Here is a 12,519-nt window from a genome sequence, read left to right on the forward strand (position 1 = left end):
AGCAGAAAAATCCCATCAGAATTCAGCATGTCAACCCATTCAAGGCCTTATGCACCTCAATCAGATTACCTTGCAGGTGCCTAGTCTCCAGCCACTGCAGTTTGCTGAACTTAAGCCTTTCTTGATAAGAGGACCCCTTTGTTCCCCTCACCAATCTTGTTGTCCTTCTCTGTATATGCTCAAACAACTCTACATCCTTCCTAAAACAAGGCCTCTAGAGCTGTACGCAGTACTTAACATAGTCCGACCATTGCCTTATACAAAGGGATAATCACCTTTTTCATTACTAGCAAAATTCCTATATATCATTGACAATACCCCATGACCTGCTCTGGCAGCCTGTCTGCATTGCTTAGAAAGCTTCATATCTGACTGCACAATTACTCCCAGATCTTTTTCATTCTCTACCATTCTAAGTGTAGTACCACTCAGTTGGTATGTTTCTCTGGAGTTACTTCTTCCCATATGCAGAGTCTTTGCATTTGTCAGTGTTAAACTTCAGTTGCCATTTCTCACTCAGCCGATCTTCCCAAATTTTCTAGATCCTGTTGCAGTAGCACACTGTCATTAAAACAACCCTGCCAACCTTTGTATCATCTGCAAAACTTCGACATTAAGCCTGCTATACCTTCATCAATATCATTGATAAAATATACAAAACAACAGTCGGCCCACCACAAAACCCTGGGGGACTCCACTAATAACATTAGTCCATGAAGAGCAGTATCCTTTGATTACCACTCTGTCTTCTCCCACTCAACCACCCTTTTATCCATTGTAGCAACTTACCCTTAATACCACACTGCTCCAATTTGTACAGTAGTCTTCCATGCACAGCAGTGTTAAAAGCTTTCCTGAAATCCAAGTATATGATATCAAAATTATTTTTGGCATCCAGTTCCTTTGTAACCACATCATAGTAGCCAATCAAATTTTTCAGACAAGACTTTCCCTTAACAAACACATGCTGTGTCCGAATTATTACTGCAGTCTTGTCTAGATGATCCTGCAGTGCATCTTTAACAAATAACTCTATTATTTTCCCCAGAACAGAAGTTAAAATAACTACTCTGTAATTACTCATGTCACCCTTCGATCCCCCTTTGTGAATTGGGGATACCTTTGCACATCACCAGCCCATGGGGACTTCCCTTAAGTCCAAAGATGCTCTCATAATTATGGTTAAGAGTTTGCTTACTTCCTTTTCTGCCACCTTTAATATAACTGGATAGATCCCATCCACCACAGGTGCCTTTCTTATGTTTAACTTCAACAATTTCTCCTCCACTTTGCTCTCAGTTATTACAAAATCATTAAGCACCCTGTTACGGTTAGACTGGTCGCAGAAAGGAGTCAATGTGAACGGAGAGTACCTAAACCATTTACGATTTGCAGATGACATTGTGGTCATAAGCCACGATCCCAAAGAATTAGAGGAAAATCTTAATCAGTTATGCACAGTTAGTAAGGATTTTGGACTAAAGATGAATATGGCTAAAACAAAAGTAATGATGAACAAGTATGCCACGGAAAGGGAAATAATGATTGAAGGAGCAGTAATTGAAAAGGTGGAGTCATATACTTATCTGGGACAAGTTATTAGCTGTAATAATGATAAATGGCTGGAAGTCAAGAGAAGAATAAATTTTGGATGGATAGCATTCAGGAAATATAGTCACATACTGAAGAGCAATATCCCAGTTTGTCTGAAACGTAAAATAATGAATCAATGTATACTCCCCACCATGACTTATGGAAGTGAAACTTGGGCACTCACCAAAAGAATGGAAGAGAAGCGAAGAATGGAACGAATTATATTGGGAATTAGAATGTTAGATAAGAAGAGAAACACATGGATTAGGCAGCAAACTCAAGTAAAGGACATTCTTATCAAAACTAAAGAACTAAAATGGTCTTGGGCAGGACACATAGCTCGAAGACATGATGACAGATGGACTAAGAAAATAACAGAATGGTACCCAAGAGGAGCTAGAAGAAAACCTGGAAGACAAAGGCGGAGATGGATAGATGAAATTCATGAGTTTTTGAGTAGTAAATGGATGGCCAGTGCTCAAAACAGAAGGAACTGGAAAGTTGCTGGAAAGTTGCTGGAGAGGCCTTCATCCTGCAGTGGATTGAAAATGGCTGATGATGATACGGTTTGATAAACTTCTGGCATTTTCCTCCCTTAATAACTCCTTATGTGCAAATATAGATGCAAAATATGCATTCAGATTATCAGCTTTCTGAGCAGGATCATCAACAGTCGAACCATCGATATCAAGTGGACCAATCTGATTCATCCCCTTCCTTCTAGAGTTTATATAGGTAAAGAAGTCCTTGCTGCTTTTCTTAGCATTATTTGCCAAAGATTTCTTGTAATCTGCCTTTGCTTGCCTACCCTCCTTTGTGACTTGATTACAGACTAGCCTATATATGCCATAGGCTTCTGTGTCACCTGATAATTTATATGCATCCCATGCATTTTTCTTCTCTGTCATGAGTCTCATTAGTTCATCTGACAACCATTTAGGCCTAAACCTTGAACAAAAAAAAAAAAAAAAAAAACCCAGCAGGTTTTTTTTTCTGGTGAGTATGGGTTTGGCACACCCAGGGTCCTAAGTTGGATATCATCATTCTTCTCTTTCTTGGTGATTCCTCTCTTTCTCTCTCTCTCTCTCTCTCGCAGGGTAATTCAGAAATTTTTTTTTTTTTTTTTTTGGCTGGTGCAGCATAAGCCTCAGGCTTCCTTGCACCATATAGCTAATAATAATAATATTTTTTAATTGGTATGAAAAGTTTAGTAGCTTCCACGATTAGTTCCTTGAATGCTTCCCACTTAGAATTTGCTATTGGTGATATCATCATTTGGTCCCACTGTACAGAATTTAAAAACTGTCGGAGACCACTGTAGTCACCTTTATGGAAGCAAAAACTCTTCCCTTTACCACTGATGGTAATCATATCTTTAAGTAAATCCCACATCATTACACTGTGATCACTGCCACCTAGTGATTCCTTTATCTGCAAATTCTTTATACAACAATAATCACTGGTGATAAACAGATCAAGAGTATTACCCTCTCTGGTTCTCTTGAACATGCTGCTACAGAAAACCATCCAATAAATCTATGAAAGTCTTGCTGGTGTGCGATTGACCAAGCTGGAATTTCCAGTCAATATCTGGGAAGTTAAAATCCACCATTATAACACAGTCTGATTTACTGGCCCATTCTATTTCTCTAAACAATTGTTCATTGTACTCATTAGGCCTATAACACACTCCTACCCTCAATTTTGCTTTCCCAGTGCTTGTGTCACACCAAACTGACTGAACATTGCACTGTCCATCTATGTCAATTGGATGCACTTCCTTAGATTTTGTTTTTCTTAACAGCATAACCCATCTCCCTTCCTATCCTGTCTATTCTTTCTATACACCTTTTACTCTCCAAATTTCAATTCGGCACTGCTTATGTCTGTGATATACCAGCAATATCTGCCTTTGATTTTATTCCAAAAATAACAACCCGTTGGCTAAAGGCAAACTGCCACATATCTGTTCTGTAGTCATCCTTCCTCAGTTTGAATTGGTGTTTTTTGTGCAGTCAGATATGAATTGTGCAGTCAGATATGAATTGTGCAGTCAGATATGAATTTGAAATTCATATCTGACTGCACAATTACCCCCAGGTCCTTTTCATTCTCTACCACCCTGAATGTAGCACAGTTGGTATGTTACTCTGGGGGTTACTGCTACCCATATGCAGTACTTTGACAAATGCAATGTTAAACTTCAGTTGCCACCTCTCACCCCATCTGCCCAAATTTTCTAAATCCTGTTGCAGTAGAGTACTATCATTAATAACACTGCCTTTCTGTTATCTGCAAATTTGGACATTAAACCTGATATACCTTTATTAATATCATTGATAAATATAGAAAACAAAAATGGGCCTATTACCGAACCATGGGGGGGGACTTCACTAATAACATTAGTCCACTAAGAGCAGTGTTCATTGATTTCCACTCTTGTCTTCTCTCACTCAGCCATCCCTCTATCCATAGCAACAACTTGCCCTTAATGCCACCTGCTCCAATTTGTACAGCAGTCTTTATGTGCAATAGAATCAAAAGCTCTCCTGAAATGCTAGTATATAATATCAAAATTATTTTTTGCATCTAGTTCTTTTGTGACTTCATCATAGTATCCAGTCAAATTGGTCAAACAAGATTTACCCTTAACAAACCCATGCTGTATCTGAACTATAACTGCAGTCTTGTCTATATGATTTTGCAGTGCTTCTTTAACCAGTGACTCTGTTATTTTCCCTGGAACAGAAGTTAAACTAGCAGGTGTGTCATACTTTGATCCCCATTTGTGAATTGGGGATATGTTTGCAAATCTTCAGTCTGTAGGGACCTTCCCTGAATCCAAGGGTGCCCTCATAATTATGGCTAAGGGCTTTCTTACTTCCTTCCCTGCCTCCATTAATATAATTGGATAGATTCCATCCAAACTGGTGCTTTCTTATATTTAATTTCAACACTTTCTCTTCCACTTTCCTCTTACTTGTTAAACATCATTTAGCTTCTTGTTAGTGACCACTACTTTCCTAAAGAATTCCTCATGTGTGAATGTAGATGCAAAATATTCATTCAGTTTGCCAGCAACCTGAGCAGGATCATGAACAGTTGAACCATCAATATCAAGTGAACTAATTTGATTTATCCCCTTTATTTTAGAGTTTACATAAGTAAACATGTCTTTGCTGGTTTTTTGTTTCCTTTGCCAAAGATTTCTTGTAATCTGCCATCACTTGCGTAACCTACTTTTTGACTTGATTACAGAGTAGCTTATATCTGCCATAGGCTTCTGTTTCACCATATAATTTATATGCATCCCATACATTTTTCTTCTCTGCCACCAGTTTCATTAGTTCATCTGATATCCACTTAGGTTTTGACCTTGAACAGCATTTCTTAGTTGGCATGAAAAGCCAAGTACCTTCCATACCTTCCATGATTAATTCTTTGAATGCTTTTCATTTAGAATTGGCAGATGGTAATATCATTAGTTGGTCCCACTGTATAGTGGGACCAACTAATGATATTAGTTGATAATAAAAATTGTCCGAGACCACTGTAGTCACCTTTATGAGAGCAAAAACTCTTCCCTTTATCCTTGATGGTAGTTGAATATTTAAGTAAATCTTGCATCGATACAATGTGTTTACTGCGACTTACTGGTTCCTTTATCTGCAGATTCTTAATGCATGAATAATCACTGCTGATAATACTGGTCTGCAAAAAAAAAATTTTTTTTTGCTTCATAGTAAAATTCAGAGTGATTCTTGTAGATTTCACGTTTGCTGAATTCAAATGTACAACCATATTATTGTAACACCCACTAATTTTAAGGGAGAAAGGATTAAGATCAAAAAGTTTATAGTAAAAAAGATTTCATATATTTTAAGAAAATGTTACATGTAGTGCTAAATATTGTCTATTAATCTTATTCTATTTACAAAAATGTATATCTGATAACAAAATACTTATTTTGTTGTGTTTTGGCTTTTATAATCATCCATTGGTGTCTCCCTTATTAGATTCCAATAGTAGGTTGCCAACAAGTTTGGATTCCATTTTTCCCTGGTATCTTTTTTCCATTTGAGAAATGTCTTGGTGAAACTTTTCACCATATTCATCAGAGACTCTCCCAAGTTTTCAGGAAAAAAAGTCCAAATGGGAATGTAGAAAACGAAGCTTTAGTGACAGGTCTTGGTTTTCCCTCATTAATCTACAATAATTAAAAATTGAGGGTGATGAGAACTTTTTTAAGCACATATCTGAGTTTTGGAACATATTTTCTGTGAGAATCATTTGAAATTATTTCAGGGAGGAAATTAATGCCAAATGGTCTAATTAGATCAAGAGTATTTCTCCCTCTGGTTGCCTCTCGAACATGCTACAAAAAAAATCATGCAATAAATCCACTAACTAAAGTCTTACTAGTGTGCAATGACCAATCCACAAGTTCCAGTCAATACCTGGAAAGTTAAAAGCTCCCATTATAAGACATTGATTTATTGGGTTACTCTGTTTCTCTGTACATTTGTGTGTTGTATGTATTAGTCATTAGGCCTGTAACACACTCCTATCTCATTTTTGCTCTCCCAGTACTTATGTCAAACCAAACTGACTCAGTATTGTACTGGCCATCCATGTAAATTAGATGCATTCCTTGGATTTTGTGCTTCTTAACTAAGAACATAACCCCCTCCCTCCAATCCTGCAAGTATACATGCACCTCTTTTTACTCTTAATTACCCTAACACAGCTCGTGTATGTACTTGTTCTATGACAATTACCAGCAGTCATTTAAATCTCAGGTACCTTGTGTTCCAGGCTGCTGCTCCTTTCAATAGCAACGATGCAAGAATTACATTCACCGCTGGCTGCAGCTATTGTTAATCTATTAGTCTGTGTATCCCCCAAGCTAGAAGTTTTCTGATCTACCTCCCCTCGACGTGGGCACCTGTACGTGGTGAGGGGACCTCCCAGTGATGCTGCTGGACTTCCAGACTAGCATCACTGGGATCCAACGCCCACAGCCCAGGTTCCAGGCTTACATCAATGGAATCCGGCGTGTTTGCCGTGCGCTGCGACCCGTGGAAATTCGGAAAGGGGGATCCTGGTGGTTGAGGGGCCCAGCTTCAATACACCACTTTGGCCCCTGCTTCGACAAGACGGGTGGTCCTGGAAGGCCCGGCTAGGATCAATCGGCTAGTAGGTTCGCCTGCGAGGGTCAACCGTGTCAATGCCACGCCCCTACCCTCATGGTCCGAGGGACAGGATTCAGGCTGGCGGCGGTGCGGGTATAGTGTCTGGGTAGCCCTGGCGTCCCACTCCCGAGCGCATTTATTGCATGCCGGGTAGTGGGCGTCCCTTTGGGCTCCGTGGTGGGTGGGGAGCCCGGGCACTGAACCACTTAAAAAACTGCATGAATCCTGATAAACTAATTTCTTCTGGGGCCCCAACCCGGTCCCTAACTGAAAATTTTACCGTAGACCAAGAGAACGTCACTTCTGCAAAAAGACAGAAAAAGGAGGTTATATCAGGTCCTACACCTCGGTTCCTGATAATTCACTCAACTAGTGAGAAGACCATAGGAAAAATGTCACCCTTCTTTATCCAGAAGGGTTTGGAAGGGTTGGCACTCTCCTAAGTCTGTCAAACGGCTTCGTTCGGGTGACATACTTGTAGAAACCAGAAGTGATATACACTCAGAACAGCTCCTCCGTGCTACATCTATCGGGGCAATGCCTGTCACTATAACCCCCCACAAGACACTGAACTCATCCCGTGGTGTCATCGCGGAATGGGATCTGATGGATGTAACTGAAGAAGAGATCTGTTCAGAGTTAAAACCACAGGGAGTGACAGCTGTTAAACGTATATCCATGCGTAGGGATGGAAAATTAGTTCCTACTAGAAATATCATATTAACATTCAATTCACCAACTTTTCCTCATGAAATCAAAGCTGGCTATATTAATTGCCCAGTGCGTCCGTATGTCCCAAATCCATTACGGTGCTTCAAGTGCCAGAAATACGGACACTCACAGATGGCTTGTCTTGGAACCCTTGTATGCGCTCGGTGTGGCGCAAAGGACCACGAAACAACATCATGTTCAGCTGCAAAACCAACCTGCATTAACTGCCAAGAAGAACACCTGGCATACTCAAGGGCATGCCAGAGGTGGAAACAAGAGAAAGAAATCCAGCGACTTAAGGCAGAGCTGAACATATCTTATCAAGAGGCAAGAAAAACGGTGAAACCTATAAATATAAATAAACCAACCTACGCTCAGAAGGTAGCAGGGAAATGTTCCATCGGAACTCAGACCGAAATGACCATACCACCAAAAGAGTCATTCACTCCCATTGCTCGCTACCTGTTAAGTTCAATAAAACCCGCACAAAAGGACCAATCAGCTGCCACTCCAATATCTGTACCTCCTAGTGCCCCACCTGTTAGAAAATCAGTTTCTGAACAAAAGAATAAAAAATCAGACGTACATCCTAGTTCTCAGGAAAAAATGGATGTGGAGCAGAAGGAGGTACAAGAAGAAGCAGTCTTGGAACTCTTTACTGAGGAGGATATGGACACGGGGCAGCGTCCATACTTCCCCAGGAAGGATAAATCTAAGACTGACAAAAATAAGCCCTCAGCACCTCGGAAGCCACCTGAAGGAACCACCAAGCCAAAATAATGGCTAAATTCCTACAATGGAATTGTTGGATTCCGGCAAAATGCAGAAGACATCAAGGCACTCCTGCAAAAGCACAAACCATCCTGCTTTTGCATACAGGAGACTTACCTAAGGGCAAATGATGACCCCAGGATGCACAACGTTACTGTCATTCGCAAGGATAGAACTGGGGATGGTCCCGCTCATGGAGGAGTCTCAATCCTTGTGGGCAACCATACCCCCTTTCAGCAATTGCAACTTACTACCAGCATAGAGGCAGTAGCAATTCGAATAACAGTGGGGTTTTTATTAACCGTTTGCTCTATATATTTGCCACCTGGTACTGACATCTGCCAGAAAGACCTTGATGATCTCGTAATGCAGTTGCCTCCCCCTTTCTTACTTCTTGGGGACTTTAATGGACATAACACCCTGTGGGGTAGTGCTAGCATTAATAGAAGGGGACGAGTCATAGAGCGTATGCTCATTGACAATGATCTCTGCCTTCTTAATGTGGGAACAAACACCTTTTTCCACATGCCTACCCGTACGTTTTCTGCCATTGATCTCTCTATCGGCTCGCCTTCTCTTCTCTCGTCACTTACCTGGGAGGTAGAAGGGAACCTGTATGGAAGTGATCACTTCCCCGTGATAACCACCTTAATTACTGGGAGACCTTGTCTTCCTGTCAGGTTACCGCGGTGGAAGTTTGATCAAGCTGATTGGAGTGCCTTTCAACACCTGGCAAAATTTGACAACTCTGCAGTTAGTCAGGAGCCTATCAACGATGCAGTTACGTACATAACAGAAAATATTGTCCATGCAGCTGCAACTACAATTCCAAAAACATCCACCCGGTTTCCTCCCTTTCCAAAACCATGGTGGAATCCAGAATGCACAGCAGCTAAAAAGGCTCAAAACAAGGCTTGGGGGATATTTCGAAGATATCCTACCACAGTCAACCTACTAGCTTTTAAACGTGCCCGAGCCAAAGCACGCTACATCCGCCGTCAGAGTCAAAGGGAATCGTGGATCCGTTTCACATCATCCATTACCCAGACGACCAGCACTAAGGTGGTCTGGGAAAAAATCCGGAAAATGAAGGGAAAATACACAGCATACCCCTCATCGGTCCTTGAATATAATGGATGTACTATTGCAGACTCTACTGCAATAGCCAATGCTCTTGGGGAAACATTTTCTAACATCTCTTCAACATCATCTTACTCCCCAGAGTTTCTGGTCTTAAAGCACAACATTGAAAAACAGGCCCTTAAATTCACATCGAAGGGTTCCCACCCATACAATGGGCCATTTAATATCAATGAGCTGAAGACAGCACTGGCCCGTACAAAGGCTACAGCTGCTGGACCAGACAACATCCATTATGAAATGATCAAACATCTTTCACCAGAATCCATGGACCATGTGCTCCTCCTGTACAACAGAATCTTCCTTGAAGAGCATTTTCCGGATACCTGGCGCAAGGCAACTCTGTTCTTGCTTTTGCTAAGCCAGGAAAGGATCCTATATGTCCAAAAAACTATCGTCCCATTGCTCTGACCAGCTGTCTGTGCAAAATATTGGAGAGAATGGTCAATGCTCGTCTCTTATGGTATTTAGAATCGAACGACCTTCTCTCCTGCTTTCAGTGCGGCTTCCGAAGAAACAGGTCCACACTGGACCACTTAATTAGACTGGAAACATCTATTCGAGATGCTTTCCTAAAAAGAGAACATCTGGTGTCCATCTTCTTTGACATGGAAAAAGCGTACGACACAACTTGGAGATTTGGTATTTTAAAAGACCTTTACAACCTCGGTCTAAGAGGCCACCTTCCAATTTTTATTAAAAATTTTTTATCCTGCCGCTATTTCCAAGTTCGTGTAGGATCCTCCCTCTCGCGGCCCTTTTGCCAAGAGGAGGGGGTACCACAAGGATCTGTCTTAAGTGTCACGCTTTTTGCCATTAAAATAAACTATTTCTGAACAACTTCCTCCAACTATAAACAGTGCACTCTACGTCGATGACTTCAGTATATTTGCTCAATCATGCAATATGAGGGTTATTGAGAGACAACTGCAAAAAGCTATTGACCGTGTTAACATCTGGGCCACGGCCAATGGTTTCAGGTTCTCACCGGAGAAGACCGTTTGCGTCCATTTTTGTCGCAAACGTAACCTCCACCCTGAGCCTGAATTACGACTTGGACAAAGCACCATTCCAGTAGTATCAGAGGCGAAATTCCTGGGACTCATTTTTGACAAAAAGCTGACATTTGTCCAACACATTCGTCAGCTTCGCACAAAGTGCACGAGAGGGCTTAACATCCTCCGCTCTCTCTCTTCTACCTCTTGGGGTGCAGACCGATGCACTCTCCTACGTCTGTACCGCGCACTTGTACGTTCAAAATTAGATTATGGGTCTCAGGTATATGCATCTGCCAGAAATAGCGCTGTTCGTTGGCTTGACCCCATCCATCATCAAGCCATTCGTATTGCTACTGGTGCATTCAGAACATCACCTGTCCAAAGTCTGTATGTCGAAGCAAATGAACCATCCTTATCGCTTCGACGAATGCAGTTGTCTCTACAATATGCCTTCAAGCTGAAGTCGCTGCCAGATCATCCCACGTGGACATCCGTTTTCGAGCCACGATGGGAAAATCTCTACAACACATGACGGACCACTAATCGCCCATTCGGCATTCGTGTCCAAGAGCTACTCAGTGAGCTTAACATCTCGGTAGACAAGGTCGCTCGATCACCGAAGGAGTCCCTTCCACCCTGGCATGCACAAACACCAGCATGTGACTTCTCGCTCAAGATTGCGACGAAGTCTAATACTCCGCCTTCTGTCTACCTGCAGCTCTATTTACAACACCGTGCAGAACATTCTGACTTCTTGCCAGTTTACACAGACGGCTCGAAGTCAGAATCGTATGTGGGATCTGCTGCTGTCTTTCCAAATAATACCATTAATAATACAAATAATCAGAGCAGATACCCCTTGACTGCAGCATTTATACTGCAGAGCTGCATGCCATAGAGTTAGCTCTAGATCACATAAGAAAACACCGTTACCAACGGTGTATTATATATGCCGATTCAGTGAGTGCACTACAGGCTTTATCAGCGATGTCACACATTAACCATCCAACCCTGTCCCGAATTCAGCAGGTAATATACAATCTCTATGGAAGTGGATTCGATATCCGCTTCTGCTGGATCCCCAGTCACATCGGGATTAGAGGAAATGATTTGGCTGACATTGCAGCCAAATCGGCAGCCCTGACGGATAATCTTGACCTGTTGGTCCCCTATACAGACTACAGGCAAGTGATCCGTAGTAACCTATAATCTCAGTGGCAAGATTCGTGGCATCGACTGATTACTACAAACAAACTATGTCGAATTAAGCCTGTGATCCATCCATGGCGGTCCAGCTCACGCAGGGATCGCAAAGAGGAAGTTGTTCTTGCTCAGCTCCGCATAGGACACTGTCATGTTACACACTCCTTTTTGCTGAGGGCTGATGACCCTCCTATGTGTGAGCAATGCTACACCGTTTTATCCGTCCAACACATTTTATGCGATTGTACCAATTTTATAAATGCTCGTTTTAGCGCTTTTACCCATCTGACTGAGCCATATACACTCAGTCAGATTTTAAATGACAACGACAACGTGTCAGCAGTTTTTAAATTTTTAAAATCGATCAATATATATACACTCATATGAAATATAGAATTTGCTTTTATGTATTGATATGTCTGTATATATATATGTATGTATATATATATATATATATATATATATATATATATACACATGCAACTTTAGACGAAGTAACCTTTTTTAAAACTAACAAGTCTAATCTTTTTTTGAATTTTATTCTTTCCATGGCGCATTATAACCTTGCTGTTTTTGCGCCACAAAAATCCAAATCAATCAATCAATCAATCTGATCTACCTAACACTGCCTCAAAATTATCAGCAAGTATTCTTGCACTCTTTCTATTTAAATGTATTCCATTCCTGTAGAAGCATTCCCTACTGTTAACAAGCACAGACCACGATGAGAAAAATTCTACTCCATGATCCTTGCACAATCTCTATAGGGCCGAATTGATTGATATGGCATTCCCATAGTGTGCCTGGGCAGCATTTTTTTTTTTTTTTTAATGAAAACCTCAAGCACGAGAGGCATTAGAACCTATAGTACTTAGTACCATGCATGGGTTGGAGGTTAAGAAGGTGAAAAA

The sequence above is a fragment of the Mastigoproctus giganteus genome, chromosome 7, assembly GCF_048544385.1.
Source record: "Mastigoproctus giganteus isolate SK-2022 chromosome 7, ASM4854438v1, whole genome shotgun sequence".
Classification (NCBI taxonomy): domain Eukaryota; kingdom Metazoa; phylum Arthropoda; class Arachnida; order Uropygi; family Thelyphonidae; genus Mastigoproctus; species Mastigoproctus giganteus.